General features: G+C 33.1%; 1 long non-coding RNA gene and 1 other non-coding gene across 2 annotated transcripts in view; one reads left to right on the top strand and one right to left on the bottom strand.

Moving 5' to 3' along the window:
* Positions 1 to 1,253: 1,253 nt before the first annotated feature.
* Positions 1,254 to 1,341, top strand: Trnay-gua. Its single transcript is given in 2 exon segments — positions 1,254 to 1,290; positions 1,306 to 1,341. It is a non-coding gene; the product is annotated as a tRNA-Tyr (tRNA).
* Positions 1,342 to 21,536: 20,195 nt separating this feature from the next.
* Positions 21,537 to 23,966, bottom strand: part of LOC106103982 — a 19,087-nt gene continuing 16,657 nt past the window's right edge. The window contains exon 3 of the long non-coding RNA XR_001225648.1: positions 21,537 to 21,632. This is a non-coding gene — a long non-coding RNA (uncharacterized LOC106103982). The remainder of the gene's footprint in view (positions 21,633 to 23,966) is intronic.

Here is a 23,966-nt window from a genome sequence, read left to right as displayed (position 1 = left end):
CAGATATTCTTTGACTATATATAAGAATTTCACAGCCATGGCTTGAATATTGCATCTCTTTTATTCACTTTGGCTAAACGGAAACAGCAATATGTGTTACTAATTCACGGTATTGGAATTCTATGCTAACTAGTTTTGTTGCTATATACATTTTTTAATAGTTTTATCTTTGAATTGTTATCGATTAAATTTGATAAAACCAATAAATTGAACAGATTCTATTACAATCATTGACTGTTTTCATTATTTCAATAATCCCCTTAACTAATAAATATTGGCGTGATTTAGAAAATTGTATTTTTAATAACCAATCAATTAGTTCAATAAATAACTATTTTTTCAGTTGTCTTTTGTATCAAACTTGTAATTTTTAATTCAAGAATATTGTACAATCGAACTTATTGCTACAATGCGCTGCGTTGTCGCAAAATTGGTTGTAGACAGCGAGCGGAAGCGTCATCATAGATTATGCCGTGCCATAGATAGTAATAGAAAAAACTGTCACAGAGCAAAAGGGGGAATCGCAAAGATTAATCGTGATTGCTTGTCTCTGACGCGAACAATCATTATTTTTAAAAAAATACTTGCGATCTCTGCGTCTATACATATATCTGTAAATTTGGTGATAAACTCCTAAGTGTTAACAGAAGTAAAGTAAAATCTACTAATAATTTTACGTCTGTAGTTTATAAGAGAATAATGCAGTAACACAAACCTGCAAATGTGCAATGCAATTTAGTTTTTGTATTTCAGCGTAAGTGCTTCCCACTGCTAGCTAAGAGTGTAATTTCACGCCTTGTATATTGCTCTCGGAAACTTGTTTATAAATGTTTTTCTTACTCGTAAAAGCCTTACTGAATAGTCGAACTGAAGATGGTCCAAATTTAACTAATAACACAATAATGTTTGTTTCACACTAAACATAAATGTATCATTTTGTAAGGCTTCTTAAAAACAGGAATCCTTGTTAAGAAGCCAAGGCAACACCGATTTAGTTGTACTTGGTCTATCTAATCCTACAAAGAGGAAAGTATTTTTGTATGTATTGAAATAACTCGAAAACTACTTGGCCTATTTCAAAAATTCTTTCACCATTAAAAAGCTACATTATCACTGATTAACATGTGTTTTTTTTGGTTTCTTAATTTCACAGGGACAAAGTCGCGAGCAATAGCTTGTGTGCAATATTTTTATTCTTATGTTAATTTATCGAGCATTCTAATGTGACATTCTTTTTCGCACTCCTCCGCACACCTTCGATAGCTCAGTTGGTAGAGCGGTGGACTGTAGAGGACTTTCACTGACATCCATAGGTCGCTGGTTCAAATCCGGCTCGAAGGAATTTTTTGTTGATGTTTATCTTTTACGTAAGAAAATAATGTTTTGTATGTTCGTTTATTATCTATTCTACTTGAATGAAACGCTATTGAGTTTTTTAACCCTTAATTCCATAGTCCAGTGTGACGAACAACCAATTAAAAAAATCAACTAGTTTAGAGAAAACTACGAGAGATTGTGGTTTTAGTGTGTTGGTCCACATTACATTTTTTTGCTACAAAAAGTCCGTCGAATTAAGGGTTTTTGCATTTACATTTAAAATAAAGGAAATTAATTATGCTGATAACACAAGCGGATTTTATCTTCCAGATTAAATATGACGAGTTTTGACAACGAATGAATAATGTAAAACAAGTAAACATATTTCCGAGTCATACATACATCGTAATACAATCATACATTCAAATATTACAATGGGTGTCAAATATTTTCCTCACCAATGAGAATTTTCAAATGCACTTTAAACTAAATGCAGTGAAAATGAGGTATAGCATTAAAATTAATTGCAGGTGCCTTTTCATTGCGTTATTCACAGGGTTGCCAACAATACAAAAATTACGAAAAATCAGCGCAAAAATGGCGAACATGTCAACTCCCCTGAACACGACGGAAAATAATAATAATAAACAGTGATTTCCACATCAGTCTTTGTTGCACTATGTAAATACTAGCTTTCGCCCGCGACTCCGTTTGCCTTAAACTAAAGAAGAAAAATTAAAGCAAGTATTTTATATGTTCTTCCAGACTATCCTTTATATCTATGCCAAATTTCAAGATCCGTTTAGGCTACAAACTCTAACAAACATCCATCCACCCATCTAAACTTTGGCATTCATGATATTAAGTAAGATATACCCTTTTGGTGGCTCCAAAGTGACTGCGAATGTCCCGGAACGCACCAGGATCTAAAAGTGACAGCCCTGACCACAACTCTAGTAATGACGTCATTACAGTAACATTACGCCGTAAAACTTGCTCCTTACAGAACAATCTTGCACTGGATTGTGCAATTTTTAATTAAAAAGATCGCGTCTTAGCTATGCATGTAAGTTTAGTTAATTAAGCTAATAATTTATTCTAATAGCTTATTACTCTGTATTAGAAGGAAGTTGAATGTTTTCGTAATGTAATCTAACCATAACATACAACAACAAGGAGAATCTTATTAATATTATAAATCATCACGCCTAATTTTAGTCCCTTTCCCTTTCCACCCTTTTCTTAAAAGGAAATGATGGGAAGGAAAAGTGGTGGATCCACTTTATGTGCGTCTCCTCCTCCGTCAATGAAGGGTAGGCAACGCATCTGCAATTGCGGATGTTTATGGGCAGCGGACGCTTTCCATTTCAGTGGATTCAGGTGGCCGCTTGCTCGTTTGCCACCTTGTATTATAAAAAATAATGCGAAAGTTTAGATAGATGGATGTTACAGTTTGTAGCCTAAACTGCTGGACCATTCATATTTTTGAAGAACACATAAGCAACTTACTTTTGTTTTTAAATCCCCGTGGACGTAGGCGCATACGAACACCAGTAAATGAATATTTTAAACAATACTATTCATGTGTAAAATAAAGTCTGTTTTATTTGTAACTCTGTGCCCTATTCCGCCCAAACAGTTCATTCCGTGTAAAATGTCACGTAAAACAATTTCAACGTCTCTTATCCGGGTCCGAGACTTGAATACTGCCTTTAACTTAAAGGACAAGTTTTGTACCTATTTATATAAATCGATATATTTTAGGTAACTTAATTAAAAATAAACCCCTATGCAATCGACTTTAATTTTAATTGGAAATTACTTGTCTTGCTAAATTATTATGAAAACAAAAGAGATTAATGTGAAAATGCTTGTCTATATTTGTATATTAATAAAAAGAGGACAGGTTTGTATTTTTGTCTACACTAATATAACAAAGAGAAAAGATTTGTATGTCTGTGTGTATTGAAATAACTCAAATATTACTAAGCCGATTTTAAAAATACTTTCACCGTTATAATGGTAATTTATATGTGAGTAACATAGGCTACGTTTTTAATTTCACGGAGGCGAAGTTGCGAGCAAAAATTAACAACTAATATTTTAATTAAAAAAAAACAAAAGTGAGTAGCCTAGGTGTTCTTACAAACTATCCTCTACATCTACAACAAATTTCATTGAAATCCGTGCAGCCCTTAAGACTACAAATGCTAACAACCATCCATCTATGCATCTAACTTTCACATTTATAACATTAGTATGATTTTATTTTGTATACTCTTCTTAGGGTCATACAATTTTCCCTTGTCACAGGAAGTAAAGTGATGATAATAGAAAGCAATAAAATGTAGATCTCGGAATTAAATTTGAATTCAGAACAATAGGCCATCTCTATTCCGGTTGCGGCAAATGTAAACAAATTTATATGCATTTATTCAGAGCCCAGCGTGGATTTATTTGAATATCTAAAGACTTGACTCGACGTACTGTGTTCTAGGAGAATAAAGTATTAACATAGGATTTTCAATTATGATTATATCTTTATTATACAATACGTAAATAAACTTAGGTAATTGTTGGAAATTGGACTATTTTAAAGATTTGTAACTGCTTGCTTTCTCTGTTTGTTCTTCAATAATTACTGTTTTCATTTCAAAAAGTCTTTTGCGCTTTTTAACTGTGCTAGAGTTCGCTTTGACATCTTTGTATCTTCGCATAGGAAGAGGAAATATCCTCTTTACGTGCGTCTCCTCCTCCGTCAATTAAAGGTAGGCGACGCATCCCCTATTGCGAATGACTATGGGCAGTCGCTTCGCTATTTCGGCGGATTCAAGTTGCCGCTTACTCGTTTGCCACCTTATGATGTATAAAATACACATAGAATCTTCGACGAAAAAAGTGTTACCGTGGGATTTCACTGATAATATGTGCGAGAGATTTGACTGTGGTAGTAAACTAGAAATTTTATTTTATTTTCTTAAATGTTAAATGTTGATGTAGCTTAAAATGAGGACGCGCTAGCTTAATAAATATCTAGGGGAGACGTACTAAATAAAATTGCATTAAATAAACTTATATCATCAAGATAATTAAGCGATAAGATGCTGGATGTTCGGGCGTCGGCAGTAAAGTGATTATATCCCGGAGTTACGGTTAACCGAAGGTCGGGTCACGTTTCCGCTTAATCTAAACGCAATTAACTAGTTACCCCGAAATCGTCTCCTACGTTTAATTTGAATTGCACTTTATTGTTCTGTTAGTGATATACTTGATTACGTTTAAATCAAAACTGTGCCTTTAAAGTTGTTGGTCGCGACATCGTCCTCATGGAATTAAAAATAGCAAAAAAGCCTATGTTATTCACTCATAACGTAGCTTTTTAATAGTGAAAGAAATTGTAATCGGCCCAGTTGTATTTGAGTTATTTCAACATATACAAATATAAAAAAAAACACACACACAAATTTTTCAAAGACACGGGCGAAAGCTAATTCCATTATAAATCTAAATAACAATTGAAAATGTGCAATAGTGCAAATTAAACTGACATTTGAGATACAGAATAACAAAGTCGATGTTGTGTAAAACGCGTAATTTGCGTGGTCTATACAATATGTAATTGGCACAGCAATTATCATCTGACCGAGGCATGAAACTATCCCACTGTGAATATTAACTGGACTATCACTGGATACTATTGTTTGTAACAAAGCTTTATTGAATATCCAATGTAATACAATATGGTATTTAAATTTAAACAAGCATTCGCCCGCGACTGACCTCGTGGAATTAAAAAAGCAAAAGCAAGTAGCCTGCTTGTTCTTCTAGGTTATACTCAACATCTATGCCAAATTTCATGGAGATACGTTCACAGTTCAGGTTTTTTTTAATCAACTTCTACAGACTCTTGGTCCGTACTCTTTTTTACACAGTTTGTTTTTTTCTTTTTCCCTATTTAATTATTTTTTTGTTGCGTATAACACTGGTGAGTTCCTTTTTTTTGTAAATACAATTATACTACTACTTTTACTTGAACAGTGTCTATGTAATTTTTTTCAGACCATCTACGATCGCTGTGTCTTTGTTTCTCATTGCCATTTGCATGTTGTAGGCGATGATTCTCTCGGTCGACAGTTCAGGTTGCAACCTCTAATATCCATCCATCTAAACTTTCGCATTTATAATATTAGAATTCGAATTATTCGAAAGTATTGTTTATTTTATGGAAATAACAAAGTGGAAAAAATCGTATGTTGTAGTTTGTCGCCTATACTGCTGAACGGAACTTGATGCAATTTGACACAGATGTAGAGAATAGTCTGTCAAATATAGGCTCTTTACTGTTTCTATAAATCCCAGGCGGACGGAGTTGCAGGCGAAAGCTAATATAATAACAATACAGCATAGATGTTTCTGCAATAAGGGAGATCTTACGATTATTATGTCATAATGCAGCAGCTTACATAACTGACATATCCAACTAATGCCATATAACGATGTAACCTCTGCAATATGATCAGAACAGATTAGTACTAAAGTCAAAGGCAACTGAATGACTATTCGAAACTCCAATAACATATTGATTAAGAGCGGGCGCACACCTTTAACTATCGCAGAACTGTTGTGTGATTGTCGATAGTTTGGCAGCAAATTCAACTGTCTAGTTGCGAAACTAAAAATCGAGTAGTTTGCACACCTCCATATAAGCTGATAGGAATCAAAGCGAGACTAAACGGTTGTGCGATAGTTTAGTTTCAAGTGTGCGCCACGTTTACGCATGGATGTTGGTTTGAATCCGTCATTCAATCGTAGTGTATTTTATCATATAAGAATAAATTTAAGAACAAAAGAAGGAATATTATTCTAATTTTAATATTATAGACAAAAACAAGTGACGACTGATACCGATTTATTTGAAGAAAATCGTCATCGAGTAATTTTTTTATAACCCTGTGTCTGATAAAGTAACTTGTAATTAAGTTACGTTTTGCGAGCACTCCGCTAAGCTTTGCCGTTACTCTTCCTAATCAGCTTTAGTGCTAATTACTCTCATAAACTGTAAAAATAGGTACTAAAAGAGAATGTTTTAACGCTAAATTTTTAACATCGTTACCCTTTAGTATAAGCGTATAACAGGTAGAAGTATGAAAGAGTTTCCTTAGTGGAATGTAAAAACTATGATCCAGGGAGTGGAGAAGGGTTGCCCCTTCTTTTAAAAGACTATAAAAATGTAAAAGAAATATTAATTTGCTACGAATAAGACCATAATAGTAGCTACCCATAGACGTAGTCTAAATCAACAAAGCTCGTGGTAACAATCGAGTTTCGAAAAAAAAAAAAACTGATGAATCTAGTTTCTTTACCGTATTTATCATTGCCGTTGTCATTGCTTAAAATCCAACTGTTATAACGCTTCTATTAAAATAAATCCTTCATCCTAATGGAGGCCTAATTTAAGTCCCTTTCCCTTCCCACCCTTTTCTTATAAGGAGAGGATGGAAGGCATAGGAAGGGGCAATATCCTCTTTATTACGCATTACGCATCTGCGTTCGCGGATGTCTATGGGCAGCGGTCGCTTCGCCATTTTGGCGGATTCAGGTGGCCGCTTGCTCGTTTGCCACCTTATATTATAAAAATAAAAAAAAAAATCTTAGAAAGTATACGAGTAAAAAAAACTTTTATCTTTTCGCGGAACTTTCTGCCCCGCAAAGCCGCTTTGAGGAACGGTCTGTCCTCGGTGGTATTTTCAAACCAATACGACTTAGGGTCCGTCAAGAAGCGAGCCTATCATTCCCTCAAAGGCCGGCAACGAATCTGTAGTTCCTCTGGTGTTGCAGATGTCCATGGGCGTCGTTGACCACCTTGGTGTTCACGCCGCTCGTTTGCCCCATTTTATTATATTAAAAAAAACAAAGCAATATTCAAACGCAATATCCAGATTGCTTTATTACGTCATCTATCAGCTGGGCCGGATGTCGTACAATAACGTAGTCTGAATAAATGATTTATCAGGATTAGATTTGGAACAATCGACCTATTTCATGACGGCCTTCGTAGGTCATTCGTCAACTTTATGACGGTGTCCGCTATAAACGTGCTCAGTAAATTATTTTCAATCTGACGAAATGATTCTCAATAGTTTATTATAGTGATAACAATTTTGTATTAAATTTTACCCTGTACTTTTACTCGTGACTTCTTGAGCGCGGAATAAAAAGGTAAGGTAGCCCATATGTTATTAAATGATAACGCTTCCTAATAGTGAAGGAAGTGTTGAAATCGGTCCAGTTGTGTTTTATTTATTTAAATACATACATACAAAAACATAAATGTATAATACAAAAGAGGAACGATTTGTATTTTTGTATGTATTGAAATAACTCAAAAACTACTAGGCCGATTTCAAAAATTCTTTCTCCATTAAAAAGCTACGTTATCATTTAGTAACATAGGCTATTATTTTTAATTAACGCGGGCGAAGTCGCTAGCAAAGCTAGTAAATTTAAAAAGGTAACAAACTATCGTATGAGAATATTAATAAAAAAGCAATTTATATAATTAGATTAAAATTGATTTCATCATCTTTTAATTGAGCTACGAGAACTTTTTTAAAATTAAGAGATTGCTTTCCTAAGATTAAATTAGATTACTTTAATTTGGTGTACTCAATCTTGTGTCGAGAATAGCGCTTCAGAGACAAATTACACGTACAGATTGATCGATCGTTTGATTAACATATTATGGATATTTTATTATTATTACCTTAAAACAATTAAACTGATACAGCGTTCATACGTTTCCCGTCATCTTTTAAAAATCAGAGAAGACGCACAGAAATATGTTTGACCTTTTCGTCCTCTAAATGTAATAAACTTCACTGTTTACTAACTGTTCACCGCGACTTTATCGTCGTAAAACTACATAAAAATATTAAAAACATAGCCTATGTTACGCACAGATAAATTATCTTTCTAATGGTGAATTAATTTTTAAAATCGGCCCAGTAGTTTTAACGTGAATCAAATACATACAAAATACAAATATTTCCTCTTTATAATAGTAGCATAGATATAGACTAGCTGTTGTTCACGACTACGCCCGCGTGAAATTGAAAAACATAGCCTATGTTACTCACTGTAGATTCCATCAATAAAGTAGCTTTAATGATGGAAGAGTTTTTAAAATAGGCCCAGTAGTTTTTGAGTTATTTCAATACATACACAAATACAATCTTTCCCCTTTATAATGTTAGTATAGATATAGATATTTAATTAGATATCGCTTGATAGGTTTTCGATCCCATTGTTAATGTATCTAACACAGTCAGGCATAGATTAGCACATTGTAATGAGACAGCACATTAAATTCTATACACTAAACTTTAGTACATATGGGTATACATATATAACATATGCTCACCGCATAGTTAAAGCACAATGCCACCGTAACCTAATTCTGGCCATTCATAAAATAGTCATTACGAACTTTCGCCCGCGACTCCGTCCGCGTGGAACTTAAAAAACCAAAAGTGAGTAGCCTATGTGTTCTTCCAGATTATCCTCTACATCTATGCAAAATTTCATCGAGATCCGTTCAGCCGTTTGGGCTGCAAACACTAACAAACATCCATCCATCCAACCATCCATCCATCCATCCATCCATCCAACCATCCATCCATCCAACCATCCATCTAAACTTTCGCATTTATAATATTTCCTTTGCTTTTAATTTCAAATTTTTATGTAAAAAACCTGATATTTTTGTGAAATCATGAAAATTATTTGAATGAACGCACGAAACTGTGAAAAGATTGTTTCATACCAAAAACTCTTTTTATTACTGAATTTATTCCATCCGGATTTATGGATGCAATTTAATATCTTTTGAATTATAAGAAAATACGATTAATAAATTTTCGTTATATTCCATGTTTCGTACGTGAATTTAATAATATTTATATTCACGTGAGAAGCATAAAAAATATGATTTTTTGCAAAAAAATCAGCAAAGCTTTAAAGTCATAATCCGTTCTTTTATTCAAAAATTCTTTTGCCACATCCGCCTTTTAACTTTATTGATTTTCTGTCCTAAAAGGTGGGAATATATCGTAAGTGGCACATGCATGCAAGTTACTCGCATGCTACCACAAACATTTGTATCCACTAACTGGCGTACGGTTTCGCGAACTGGCATGCTACTGTTCCAATTTACTGGCATGTGACCTCGTTATTATCCTTTGTATTGTGATAGCTTTATCATTTGTACGGTAAAAAATAATTTTATCTTTACTTATACTTATTATAAAGAGGAAATATTTGTATTATTGGATTTTTGTATGTATTGAAATAACTCTAAAACTACTGGACCGACTTGAAAAATTCTTCCACAATTAAAAAGCTATGTTATGAGTAACATAGGGTTTTTTTTTAATTTCACGTGGGCGAAGTCGCGAGCATCAACTAGTATATTACAATTTTCACAGATATACATCCATTTTTTAGTAAGTTTTACTTAGTCTCAGTTAGTATTCCAAATATAAATTAATCATGATTAGAAATGTATTCTTATACTAGTTATTTACCCAGTTCTTATATACACGGCTGTCCATGTGGCTCTCCACCACCTTCAAGATAGTGTTGCAGCTGCCGCGCACCCGCGCCATCAAGGATGCTATGCGCTTGCGCCGGATTTTGGCAAAGCCGTCCATGCACGCTTTCGCGAACATTTTCAACGCGCTGCAGTAACGCCGGGTCTCCAACAGTTTCCTAAAAGCGTTATATTTCACCGTATATAAAACGATCACTCACTGTCTACAGAATAGTAATCGACGTACGCATCAAACATGTAGTTGTCACAGTTTTACTCAAATAAAATGAGAGAGATAGCACGTTTTGTGTATAAGTAATACCCACGGTAAATTTATTGGGTCCTAAAGCGCAATATATCAGGCGATAAAATTATTTATGTCGATAACGTTTATATGCAATGATTGCCAATCTAACACGGACGGCGTGGGAAATTACCTTCAGCCTGTTGGGAATTCTCCAATTCATGTTATTTTATGCACGTCAAATAATACACGGCTGTTGAATAATACTATCGAAAAGTGGAAGTCATAAATAATAGAAAACGAAAGATTGAAAAAGTCTTGTATTTTTACTTTTGTATAACGAATTTCGTTCTTCGTTAGTAGTTGTTGAAGTTCATTTAACTATACCATAAGCCTATAGCCTATATGAGTTTAAAACATATTAACAGACTAGCTGTCTCCCACGACAACATCCACGCGAAATTGAAAGAAAAATTAATTGGTAACCTAAATGTTCTTCTAGATTATGATCTATGCCAAAGTTAACCAAGATCCGTTAAGCGGTGCTAGTAATACGCAATAACAAACATCCATCCATCCATCAAATTGGTAAGATATCTAGAAGAAATATCAAAAGTGAGATATACTTAGCAAAACATAATCATAATACTCATACTCATACTATTATAAATGCGAAAGTTAAGAAATATGGATGGTTGTTTGTTAGAGTTTGTACCCTAAACGGCTGAACGGGTCTCCATGAAATTTAGCACAGGTTTAGAGCATAGTCTGGAAGAACACATAGGCTACTTTTTATCCCGGGAATAGTTACGGTTCCGGTGGGATTCATTAAAAAAGTTTTTTAATGTTTACTCGATCATTCTGCAACGGTTCAACATATCTTTTAGAAATTTGTCACAGATGTAAAACAAAGTCTGGAGTACACATGGGATACGGTTCATCCCTGAGAAATGTCCGGTTCCCGAGGGATACGTAGCTTTTTGTTATTTATATAGATCTTATGTTTTCTAACAGCACGCGGACGAAGTCGCGGGCAACAGCTAGTAATATTATAAACGCCAAAGTATAGACATATGGATGGATGTTTGTAAGAGTTTGTAGCCTAAACGGCTGAACGGATTTCGATTAAATTTGGTGTGGATGTAGAGGGTAGTTTAGAAGAACACATAGACTACACTTTTGTTTTTTTTTTAATTCCACGTGGACGGAGTCACGGGCGAAAGCCAGTTAGACATAATTATCATATTCTTATTATTTTAATATCGAATGCTTTAGTTTCTAACGGAATATTAAAATAACATTATGAATATTCCTTGCATCTTAAGCAGCAATAATAGTGAATACTTTAACATAAATTATTAATAATTATTACTATTTATATATTAAACAAAACATAGAATAAATTATAATTAGCCGAATTAATATTTTATATTCACTTGCAAAATTAAAGAATTTCGAGTTATATATGTTTGCCTCTTACCCTCTTACCCTCATGTGTTAGACTTTTGTTACATTTCTATACTTTTATGTCTATTATATACTTGCTATATTCATATTATCAAGATTTGCATTTTTGTATTTATTGAAATAACTCACAAACTACTGAACCGATTTTCAAAACTCTTTTGTCATTAAAAAGCTACATTATTAGTGACTAAGTTAGGCTATATTTTTTATTTCAAATAATCGAAAACAAAGATATTCTATCACAGTTCTATAACTATTGAAATTTTAATTATCAGAATCAATCAATTATTTTCAAAAATCAGAATTCAGTAATTTTTGAGGTAATGAAAAGTATTTAATTATCTATACTAATATTATAAAAAAGAATGATTTTCATTTTATATTAAAATAATTTAAAAACTACTTGGCCGATTGCAAAAATTCTTTGACCATTAAAATGCTATGTTATCGCTGAGTATCATAGGCTATATTTTTAATTTTTTAGGACCAAGTCTTTTTTTTATATAAAATAAGGTGGCAAACGAACATTCGGCCACTAGAATCCGCCAAAATGGCGCAGCGACCGCTGCCCATAGACATCCGCAATTGCAGATGCGTTACCTACCTTTATACGACGGAGGAGGAGACGCACATAAAGAGGATATTTCTGATTCCTATGCATCTCCTCCACCGTCTAATCCACTTCCCCTTCCCTCCTCCTTATAAGAAAAGGGTGGTAAAGAGAAAGGGACTTAAATTATTAGTCGTGAGCAACAACTATTTTATGATATAACTTACGATTATTTGGCTTGCGGTGTTATGCTTGTACATTTTTCCATGATAATGTCCTCTCGAATTACAAGCCCTACGTCTCTCTGCAAGTTTCATAAAAATGTTAATGCGCTCGCTGGCGCAAGAAAGTGCCTCTTAAACAGCGGACAGATTTGATGCGGGTATAAATTTGAATTTCAATTCATCTTTGTTCGTACTGTTTATACATAAATAAAGTGTAACTATGGAAGTACTTCATGCTATTAAAAAACATAACACTGTTAGATATTTTGACACAGTTTTTTTTTAAATAAAGACGGGCGACCACATTAACAACACTTGTAAATTACTTTAAAACAAACTTAACTCCAAGGCAACTACGCAAAGATATCGAACGTTCCGTGGTGACGACAAGCAAAATACCGAGCTTGTTAGCTGAGCGTCCGAGCCACTCCTTGCCATGTATTTTATAAAACTACCGCCACTATACCTTCCGTTATATAATATTTTTAGAACAGTATTGTTGTTTTGAACATCAAATAGTACTGATAAATAGCACAGATTAACAAATAACTTTTAAGAATACAGAATATATCAAAATAGTTAAAAAGCTAACAATATAATTTCCTCACAGGGAACGCATCTGTAGTACCTCTGGTGTTGCGGATGTCCATGGTCGTCGTTGGCCACCTTTGTTTTCCTGCCGCTCGTTTGCCCCCTTCGCATATAAAAAAATACGATAGAAACACTTAAATTTGGGAATAAAGTGACTTTAAAATTAAGCTGTATGTTAAGTGATTTAAAATGTTGCCGCTAAAGACTCAACTTAATCCTGGACTTAGATTTAAGCTTTAGTGCTTTAAAAATATTAAAGTAACAAGAAACATAAGGCATGTTAAATTTTAATAACATGAAATACAAATTCAATTTTATTAAAGTGTCAAATAAAACATTTTGAAGTCGATAAACTTTAGCAATTAGGATAACATCAACAACTCTTGACAAAACTGTTAAACGATTTATTTATTCCACGTTTCATTCAAACGATTCTCTCCAATTAATTTCATAAATGTTATTTCAAAAATATTTATAATTTTTTTTTTTATATAAAATATACTAAACGACATGTAAGATTTAGTTACACTTTTTATTACTAACTATACTTTATTTTGTTTGAAAGTATAATGTGAAAAATTTACACTCTAACAGAAATGTGAAGTAGTGTTCAGAAATATACGAGTGTTTAGGAACCACTCTTAAATTATCTTTATCTATACCAATGTTATAAAGAGGATAGATTTATATTTTTTATTAAAATAACTCAAAAACTCTTGGGTCGATTTTTTCTACCATTAGAAAGGTTATTCGTGAGTAACATAGGTTATATTTTATATTATTTTTCAGTCAGAATTAAAAGTGTTATAAACTTGGCTGGACGACGGCCATACTGTCCGATTATAAACATAACAAGTGGAATTCTTGCATTTTAAAATTACGAAGTAAATATTTGAATAACTTTTTAAATAAAGATAAATGGTATTGATTTATATATAGGACAGACTAAATAATCTTTAAGAATACAGAATACATCAAAACAGTTATAATTAAGTTAAGTTAGGTTAAACTTAAGTTTTTATTTAAAGATGTTACAATTCCTTTTAGGAAAGAACTTTAAAGCCTTATTCAAATGATGACGTGAATATTAAGACGGGTCTTTAAGTTAATGTCTCGGAATTTGAGATAGTTAAAGTTTACTTAGCTCTGTGACCAGAATTCATTAAATCGCAAGTTCTCTTTGATTGTTCAAAATGTACATTTATTTTGTAAAATCTGTATTAATCACAATTTTACCAGTCTTCAATGATAAAGGTGAGTTTTAAATTGTCATTTACTTTACTACCTATGTATGTATATGATTCTAATTAAATGTTTAAATCAAAATATTCCTTCGTTCTGTTATCTTACTTCTTACTAATATTATAAACAGGAAACTTTAGATGGATGCATGGATAGTTTTTTTTTTATAATATAAGGTGGCAAACCAGCAAGCGGCCACCTAAATCTGCCAAAATGGCGAAGCGATCGCTACCCATAGACATCCGCGATCGCAGATGCGTTGCCCTTATCCGACGGAGGAGGAGACGCACATAAAGAGGATATTGCCCCTTCCTATGCATCTCCTCCACCGTCAAATCCACTTCCCCTTCCCATCCACTCCTTATAAGAAAAGAGTGGTAATGAGAAAGGGATTTAATTTAGGTCTCCGGCACCTCACTCATCAGACGAAACACGGAATTGCTTCCATTTCACGCCTGTCTTCTGTGTGATCGTGGTATTATACCGGCCGTGCCGGCCCATTCGTGCTAAGATTTTAAAGCGGACACTACCACTGTTCACATAAATGGATGATTATTATTATGTTTGTAAGATACGAGTTTCTAACCACGGTTGGGTTGTTTTAGCTCCCGATATTTCGGCACAGCTGCATGTGCCATGTTCACGGTCCGACTGAAGTGATGCGGTTGTGTGAAAAAAAACGATGGATGTTTATTAGATGTTGTAGCCTAAACGGCTGAACCGATTTCGATAAAATTTGGTACAGACTTAGTGGATAGTCTGGAAGAATACATAGGTTACTTTTGTTTTGTTTTTTTTTCCACGCGGACGGAGTCGCAGGCGAAATCTAGTTATATAAATAAAAAGGAAAATCGAGTTTAAATCTAAGAACTTATATTTGTTAATTAAACGTTTATTCGTAATCTCTAATTAAAAAAAAAACATACCAATATTATTATAATTAATCCAAAAACTAACAGCGAAAGTTTAGTCGAACAAAATAATCAATTTTAGAGTGTAGGTTAAATAATAGTGGTCGGGTATTCGGTACGAAAACACATGATAACAATATCGGAATTTTATCATGCCAATATTTGCAAATTTTGCGGTACGTTTTATAACTTGGTAATAATATTTTTCATTAAAACAATTCAGCTTTAATTGAAAATAATGAACGCTTTTACCACGATATTAATTTCCAAGTTATAAAATGTTTATGCAAGTATTTGTTAATATTTTGTTTAAAATCATTAACAACTTCATTATTATTTCGAAAGCATAAATAAAACAAAGGCATTATTCACTGAAGCATTCTATTGTTCTAAAAGGCAAAAATGGGAAATTTTAGCCTCCGGTTTTTAAATAAAATTTATAATGATAGAGTTCATCAAAGAACATATTAAAAAAATTCGGGACACTTACAAGTATATTCATTTCATAATATTAAAATAGAACTATTAAAATCTAACTTACAACTTAAAACGAATCCAATCCAATATTAAATATTCCCGAAGCAAACTTAGTTTGACTTTAGGTTGTACAGTTCGAACATAGAAGCTTTCAAAGCCAATTCTGTACATCCTTATTAATACAATTTGCTGCAGGCATTGGGAAGCTTGCCTTAAATTATTAAATCAAAACCATCTTGGAAATATTTCGCTAAGAAAAGAAATATATTCCAAATACTTATCAGCGTGATTTAAAACAGATCCATCGCCATCTAGCGACAAGTTTCTGAAAGTCAATTTTATCGAAATGATCATCAAAGATGGGACGCTCTCAAATTAAACTTTATCAAATAAATAAAATTTACTAATAAGGACATAAACAACTTTTCACGTTCCAATTTCGTTTCGTTGAAAAACTTGATAAGTGTTAGGTACTTTTTTGTACTTTGTGTGTGTGTGTTTTTTTAATACCTCCGCTATATAAAGTATTACCTATCATCCACGACTCCGTACGCCTGAAATTATAAAAAAAACATAAGTAAGTTCTATGTGTTCTTCCAGACTATCCTCTAAGCCAAGCCAACGTCTAAGCCAAATTTCATCGACATCTGTTCAGAAGCCAAACTTCAAACTCTAACAAACATCCATCCATTTAAACATTGGTCAGGTGTACAATTTTTTAAATAGAACCACAATTGTTAACAAAAACATTACACTTCTAAAGATATTCACAAAATCACAAACTAATACATTTTACAGCTCGTACTTTGCATGAAGTACTCTATTGTATAAAATTTGAATAACTTCATGCGCCTATAAATAAGACCCGTTCCTTTGTATCCTGTAACATTGAAATCTCCCGTCACCTCGTCTTTTGTCAATGCTGACGGAGGTCTAACAAGCAATTTACAATGGATAGAAAGTTTCCTAATAAATTACAACCCATGACACTTTACAAAGACATATCTTACTTTGATACATTAAATTAATAATTCAAAGCTGTGTTTACCTTTGATAAATTAAGCACATTTAATAAAACTAATATTCAACTACCGCTACTAAATGACATTGACAGATGTCATAGTGATGGGACGTATATTCCAATGATAGTGTTGCGCTAATCCTCCAGCACAGTACTGATTTTCTTAACACTTAGTAAACAAAGTTGCTTCCCGCTATCTGGCCCTACGTATGCTTAGATCTTTAAAACTCACGAACTTTAATAAGCGTTATTCCACAACGAAGAACATTTATTATATCGTTGTAGCTACAACGTTTAATTCTGGTACCATCGGGGAAATTGGTGCTGTTGTGAAGAAGTGGCGGAGTTTGTCACGTTGCAAGGAGGAAGGCAATTTACCTGTAAGTTGAGCATTGCTAGTTTCCACCTACTCACTGTACATCACCATTGAGGGGCTCGGAGCCTACCCTAAGTTAGGGTGACTAGGCCACTATTCATTCATAAACTTGTGACGTTGTATCTGGCATGCAACGATTCGACTTCGTATGTCACGGATGGACGAAGAATGTCATTAGGTTACATGACTAGCGAGGAAGACGAATGTTGTAAATAAAGAATCAACTGTCTTTAAACTCAAATAAAAATGAATATCCTTGTTCATGGTACAAATATTGTTACAGTACATTGGATCCTCAGAGACCCATTCTTTTACCAAATTGTAATAAATTGTGAGGTAAAACACACACACAACTTACGTAAAATAAAAAATTACAAAAAAAAATATGTAATGTAAAAAAAATTCTTTGTTGGATTTAGTTGTTTTGAGTGCAAACAACAATTTCTAGTAAAGTTTTCCTAGCCACGGAGCAGTGCTTTATTACCTACCAGAAAATACTTTACGATTCCCAAGCCGGCTTAAATTTATACTACAGCGAGTAGTAAATATATTTTGTAACATTGTATTCCAACTATGCAAATAAAAGGGTTTACATCTGTTATTAAACAGAAATAAACAAACACATGTAGAATTCGTTCATTTAGAATGTCCTTCTGGACTATAACATTCTGAGAAAGAACGAAAATTAATTAATACCTTACTTGGTAATAAATCTAAGGGTATATCCCCTTCGGAAGATCCATCAAGCTGTTTAAGCTAGATTGAAGCTGAGCGGACATTTCTGGAAATAGACACTTCAGGAAAAATTGCGTTGTTAATTGTAACGAGACAAACTCAGATTCATCCTCATCATCACCAGCTCACTATACGTCCCCACCGAGGTGCTCGGAGCCTACCCTAATACGAGGTGACTAGGCCATAGTCAACCACGCTGGCCAAGTGCGGGTTGGTTGACTTCACATATATCTTTGAATTTCTTCGCCGATATGTGCAGGTTGCATCACGATGTTTTCCTTCACCGTAAGAACGTCGGGTAAATTATGTACATATGAAAATTCGAAAAATCGAAAATCATATGGCGGGATTCGAACCCAAAGACTTGTAGATTACAAGTCAAGTGTTCAAATCACTGAGCCACCGACGCTCTTAGATTCATCCTACAAATAACTAATTAGTTAGCAGTGAGTGCAAACATAGGGATAATAATAAAAAGAAACTAGCCGTGTATTACTAACTGACTTTTTTTTTTCAAAGAGATACATTTATAACCTATTTTTTATACAATAAGGAGGCAAACGAGCAAGCGGACACCTGAATCCGCCAAAATGGCGAAGCTCCCGCTGCCCATGGACATCCGCAATCGCAGATGCGTTGTCTGCCCTAAGTCGACGGAGAAGAAGACGCACATTTTTTTCAACATTGTTATATTATCTACGCAACATTCGGATTTTTTTCATGGACGAATTTGATGGGAATGGCCAGTTACTTTTTAACAAAAAAAAAACACTTTCAGGAAAGAAAAATCACAAAAATAATCCGCGAAATGTCATGTTACTTTAAGATTACTTGTAGATTGTAGAGGGGCAGGGAGACCCAAATCTGACAAGGGTTAAAACGGATGTGCACTTTGCTGACTTACATATTTTTATGTTTGGGATTATTTATGAAAGTAGAAAATTATATTAGGAATATAACTATTTATAGAAATGTACTTTTATGATATAAGGAAGCCAAAACATATATGAATCCACGAACACTCAAATATTACCATACTAATGAAATTTGTAGTAGTCAGGGCAAGCGCACACCATTGACAAAACAATCGCACAACAGTTGTGCGATTGTCGATTGTTTTGCAACCTATTTAACAGTTTAGTTGCACACTTAAAAAATCGAGTAGTGTGCTATCCATATAAGCTCATAGGAATCAAAGAGCGACTAAACAATTGTGCGATAATTTCGTTTCAGATGTACGCACCCACTTAAGCGTTTCGAACTTTTTACTTTTATTTGCATAGACAAGAAAATATTTAACGTCTGTAGGTCATAAATTTAAAATAATATATCTGACGAATTAACATTAAATAAAAGCATTTTCTAATAAAATGAATTGATAAGACAATTAAACTGAAATGCGATCTAATCTGAAAAGCGCTAAATTTTCAAAAGCGGCGACAGCCTCTTCATTAAAATGATCCTAAAAGGTGAACTTAAAGGCATTTGAGTGACGTTGATTGGGAGCGAAAATTACTCTAAAATATATAGAAATTATTTAATTTAATCGTTTAAAAAAAATTGCTTAACAACGGTGACAATGGTAGGCTTTAACATACTAGAGCTCGCTTTAACATCTAACAACAACAAGAATATGGGCGTGAAGTGAAAGCAATTCGGCGTTTCGACTGAAAAGTGTGGTGCCGGAGCTCCAATTTTTTGTCCATTTCCTCTCCCACCATTTTCATATACGGAAAGGATGGGACAGGAAAGTGGGGTTTATAGAGGAAACGCATAGGAAGGGGAAGTATACTCTTTATGTGCGTCTCCTTCTTAGTTGATTAAGGGTAGGCAACGCATCTACCATAGCTTATCTATACGGGCAGAGATCGCTTCGCTTTCTTGGCGAATTCAGACGGCCGCTCGCTCGTTTGCCACCTTGTTATATTAAAAAAAAACTTTCCATTTTCCTACATCACTTTAATTTATGTTACCAAGTAACTTTGCAAGAAACTTGGTATCTACCTTTTGAAGTCATAGAAAATATTACATGTAAAATTATTTCGTAGCAATCACCTGAAACGACTTATGTAAAGTAAAAAATTAGATCGAAAAAGTTACCTGAGATCGTGGGAACCCTCACTAAATTAGCTCACTAGCGTCCTCTGTTAATGTCAAAATTTACATAAGATGGTTGTTGTATTGTAGGAGTCTTGTTGTCTTTATATCGTTTCCCATGGATATGTATATTTTTCATATTTCTGTCAAAATTATTTGTTATAGCAATGTGTTTTTTTTTATATGGACATTGATTCCTTAAAACGTGTAATCCCATAATAACCTAGTACAAAATACTTAAACCATAGAAATAAAAAGAAAAAAAAAAGTGAAAAACTATTAAGAATACATATTTACGTATACTATAAGGCCTTCAGCACCATGCTGCTAACTTCGTTATCTAGATCCGTCACTGGCTCGGTTGAAGCAGATAAAAGTCCACTAACATGGTGTCTCAGTAGATTGTTTCTTAAAGAGTTGTTCTCTCTCATTATTGTTTAGGACACACTCCGATACCTTTCTTATAACAGATGCTGTAGTTAACTTGGCTTTCGTCATGAGAGGCTTCAAGAGAGAAACCACGGTCTTAGCATCATTTCCTTGCGAAATCTATTAAAATATGTGTTAAGTTCTATTTACTTGTTCAAACGAAAATGTTGATTTTGATTTTCATCTTATAATTTGATTATTCATAGTTATTTAAAACATGACTTTTTAAAGAAAGTAAAATATTTTCTTAATCCTACTAACTTTATTTCTTACTAATATTATAAATGTGAAAGTTTAGATGGATGGATGAATGTTTGTTAGAGTTTGTAGCCTAAACGGCTGAGCGGATTTTAATGAAATTTGGTATATATAGATGTGGAGGATAGTTTGGAAGAACACATAGGCTAGTCACTTTTATTTTTTTTTAATTCCGAGCGGACGGTCGCGGGCGAAGGCTAGTATGCTTATAAAGTTCTTACATCTTATCTGTATGTATAAAAGGGATCTTGTTATCAAAATGTAAATTTTTGGTAAAACATTTTATGAAGGTAGATTAGAAAAGTTTGATTGCTAAATTTTCACAATTTTTAACGTTTATATAGCATTGGCTATACCGCGAAATTTAATAATCATACTAATATTATAAATGCGAATGTTTAGATGTATGGATGGTTGGATGTTTGTTAGAGTTTGTTGCCTAAACGGCTGAACGGATTTCAATGACATTTGGTATAGATGTAGAGAATAGTCTGAAAGAGCAAATTGTTACTCACTTTTTTTCTTAAATTCACGCGGACAGAGTCGCGGGCGAAAGCTAATTTATAATAATTAGTAACATTGATTAACAAATAGTTCATAAATAAATTTTACTAATAAACTTTCTTGAATAATTTTGTTGTTACTAAACACTTTGTTAAAAAGTTGCTTGAAAATTCTAAGATAGTTCAAAAACATTTTCAGTCTCCTAACTTACTTGAATGCTTTATAATAAAAATATGGAATAAATTCTCAAATCTTTAAATTATCTTGTGAGTCCGCAAAAGCTTTTCTAGGTCAACACTGAGCTTTTGATATCTTTTGTAACCGTTAGCTTTTGTATTCAAAAGCATTTGAATAGATGTGGATAACTCATTACGATGAACAAGTATGGAAAATTGAAACTTCAAAGCGAAATACGAGGTTAGGACGGATTTTCTTATCCTAACCTCTATTATTATAAATAGAAATAATTTTTTTTAATAATAATAATTCATTTATTGTCTCTTTTGCATACATTTCATGAAAGTCTTGGATCCTGTAGTAGGTTGCCCTGTGTCACAGGAGCCAACTCCTTCCCCAATACTTCATTATAATTCTTTTGATGTCTATACAAAGAAAACAAAAAAATACATTACAATTAATGAGTTATTTTGAAACTATTAAAAAAGGTACAAGAAAATTTAAGGTATTAATAACATTTTCGAATAAAACAATTATAATTAACAATTAGATATATTGAATTCTTACTTCTGACTAAAATAATACATGAAAGTTTGGATGGATGCTTGTTAGAGTTTACCAGTAACTGAACGGATCTTGATTAAATCTGGCATGGATGTAAAGCCAAGTCTAAAAGAAAAATGGAATACTTAAATTCCTTTTTAATTCTAACAGACTAAACAATATATAAACAAGACAACTAGTGATGTCATAAAAGTATGTAGAAGGAACACGTTAATTTAACATTGTCTTATTTAATATATAAAATTTTATATTATACTAGCTTTCGTTCGCGACTCCGTCCGCATGGAATTAAAATAAAGTAAATCCAAGAATCAGAAAGATCCATCCATAAACGGAATAAATAGTATCCTATGTCCGTCTCCTGGCTCTAAGCTATATCCTACCCAATTTTCAGCCATATCGGTAAAGCCGTTCTTGAATTATAGTGTAACTAACACTACTTTCTTTTATGTATATAATAGACTAGTTCCCATGCGATTTCATCAGCATAAAATTATTTTATTGTTTACATGTGTCAAATTGTCAATTGCAAATGTCAAAATGACATTACACGACAAACCTTGGCAACCATGTTTCCTTGATGTTGGCAGCAACTTATGGTATCTTTCCCACATTAGGGTCTTTATCCAAAATATTTACCACCAACTTTGATGGTGTGAAAATATATAGCCTAAAGCGTGACGTAGGTGTAGGGCTTTTTATTAAAAAAGAGTTATTCAAAAATATGCTGTAATTACTGACATCTTAGCAACAAAGAAGTGTGTTTACGCTTTATTATAATAGTATAGACAGATGAACGCCACTGTTATCTTTTACAATCAAAACAGATATGATAAATTCAAAATGAAGCATAAAGGTTTTACTGTCACCGTTATTAAGCAATAAAAGTTAAGCTATTGTAGGGTCCGGATAAACAGATATCGCATTTAACCCACCGTAAGCCGAGGGTCAGAGCTCAATTCATTTTAAACTAACCTAACCCTTATTTAGGATATGTTTGCTTTATTGTTCACTAGTACGGTCACTGCTACGTTCTGGGATTTGTGAAATTGGACATTAAAATATATTAAATCACTTATGCTGGGTTTCTGAAGTTCCGATTATTTTATCACTAGCTTGCGTCAAAACTTCGTCCCCGTTATATTAAAAAAAAGTGAGTAGCCTATCTGTTTTTCCAGACTACCCTCTATGTAGCCAAATTTCATCGAGATCCGTGCAGCTGTTTAGGCTACAAGCTCTAACAAACCTCCATGCATCTAATCTTTCGCATTTATAATATTAGTAAGATTACCCAGTGATTTATTAGAATTAAGTTAACCTAAGTTTCAACGGAACAAAACTCAAGTTAAGTAGTTCGGAAACTCATTTCATGAAGTTATCGAGCCAACACTAAGCAATAGTTAAACGTAGCTGGGAAACCGGCTATTAATTGTGTTGTAATTTCGTTATGAAATAGAATGAAAAGGGTTAAAAGAATTTAATTAGGCATTACTCTATACTAATATAATAAAGAGGAAAGATTTGTATTTTTGTATGTATTGAAATAACTTAAAAACTACTAGGCCGATTTTAAAAATTCTTTCACCCTTAGAAAGGTAATTTATGTGAGTTAATAGGCTATATTTTTTTTATTTCACACGCGCGAACTCACGAGTAACAACTAGTACAAAATAAGTATAGTTACAACGTCTGTCTGTAAAGTGTTAACTTGAAGTCAACTAACTATTACTAGTAAAAATTACTTAATTTTAATCAAAATCAATCACCATTTCTAACCTAAAATTTAGACTGATAGCAATTAATGCAATGCAGTGACTGTTCCATACAGTATTTAAATTCGTACAACAAAATGTATCATGTCCTATTTACAGCTATTTCCAACCGATTGCGGTTAGTGGTATTAGAATTAATGGATTTTCACGTGTTAAATATTTATTCAATTTGTGAAATATGCGGGCAAATGAATTTTATTTTATAAATATAAATTTATTGATGAAATTCAAATAAAATTTTCCAAATGTCAGTCTCTAAAAGTTGAATTGGTTAATTTTAATATTGTTATTACAATTGCTTTAAAATTCGAATACAATTAATGTACATTTCAATTATTTTGCTTTTTGACCGACTTCCCAAAAGAAGGAGGTATTCAATTCGTCGGTATATTTTTTTTTTTTTTTTTTTTTTTTTTTTTTTTT

Source organism: Papilio polytes, unplaced genomic scaffold (genome assembly GCF_000836215.1).
Source record: "Papilio polytes unplaced genomic scaffold, Ppol_1.0 DF823692.1, whole genome shotgun sequence".
Taxonomy (NCBI): Eukaryota; Metazoa; Arthropoda; class Insecta; order Lepidoptera; family Papilionidae; genus Papilio; species Papilio polytes.
This window is presented reverse-complemented; position numbering and strand designations above follow the sequence as displayed.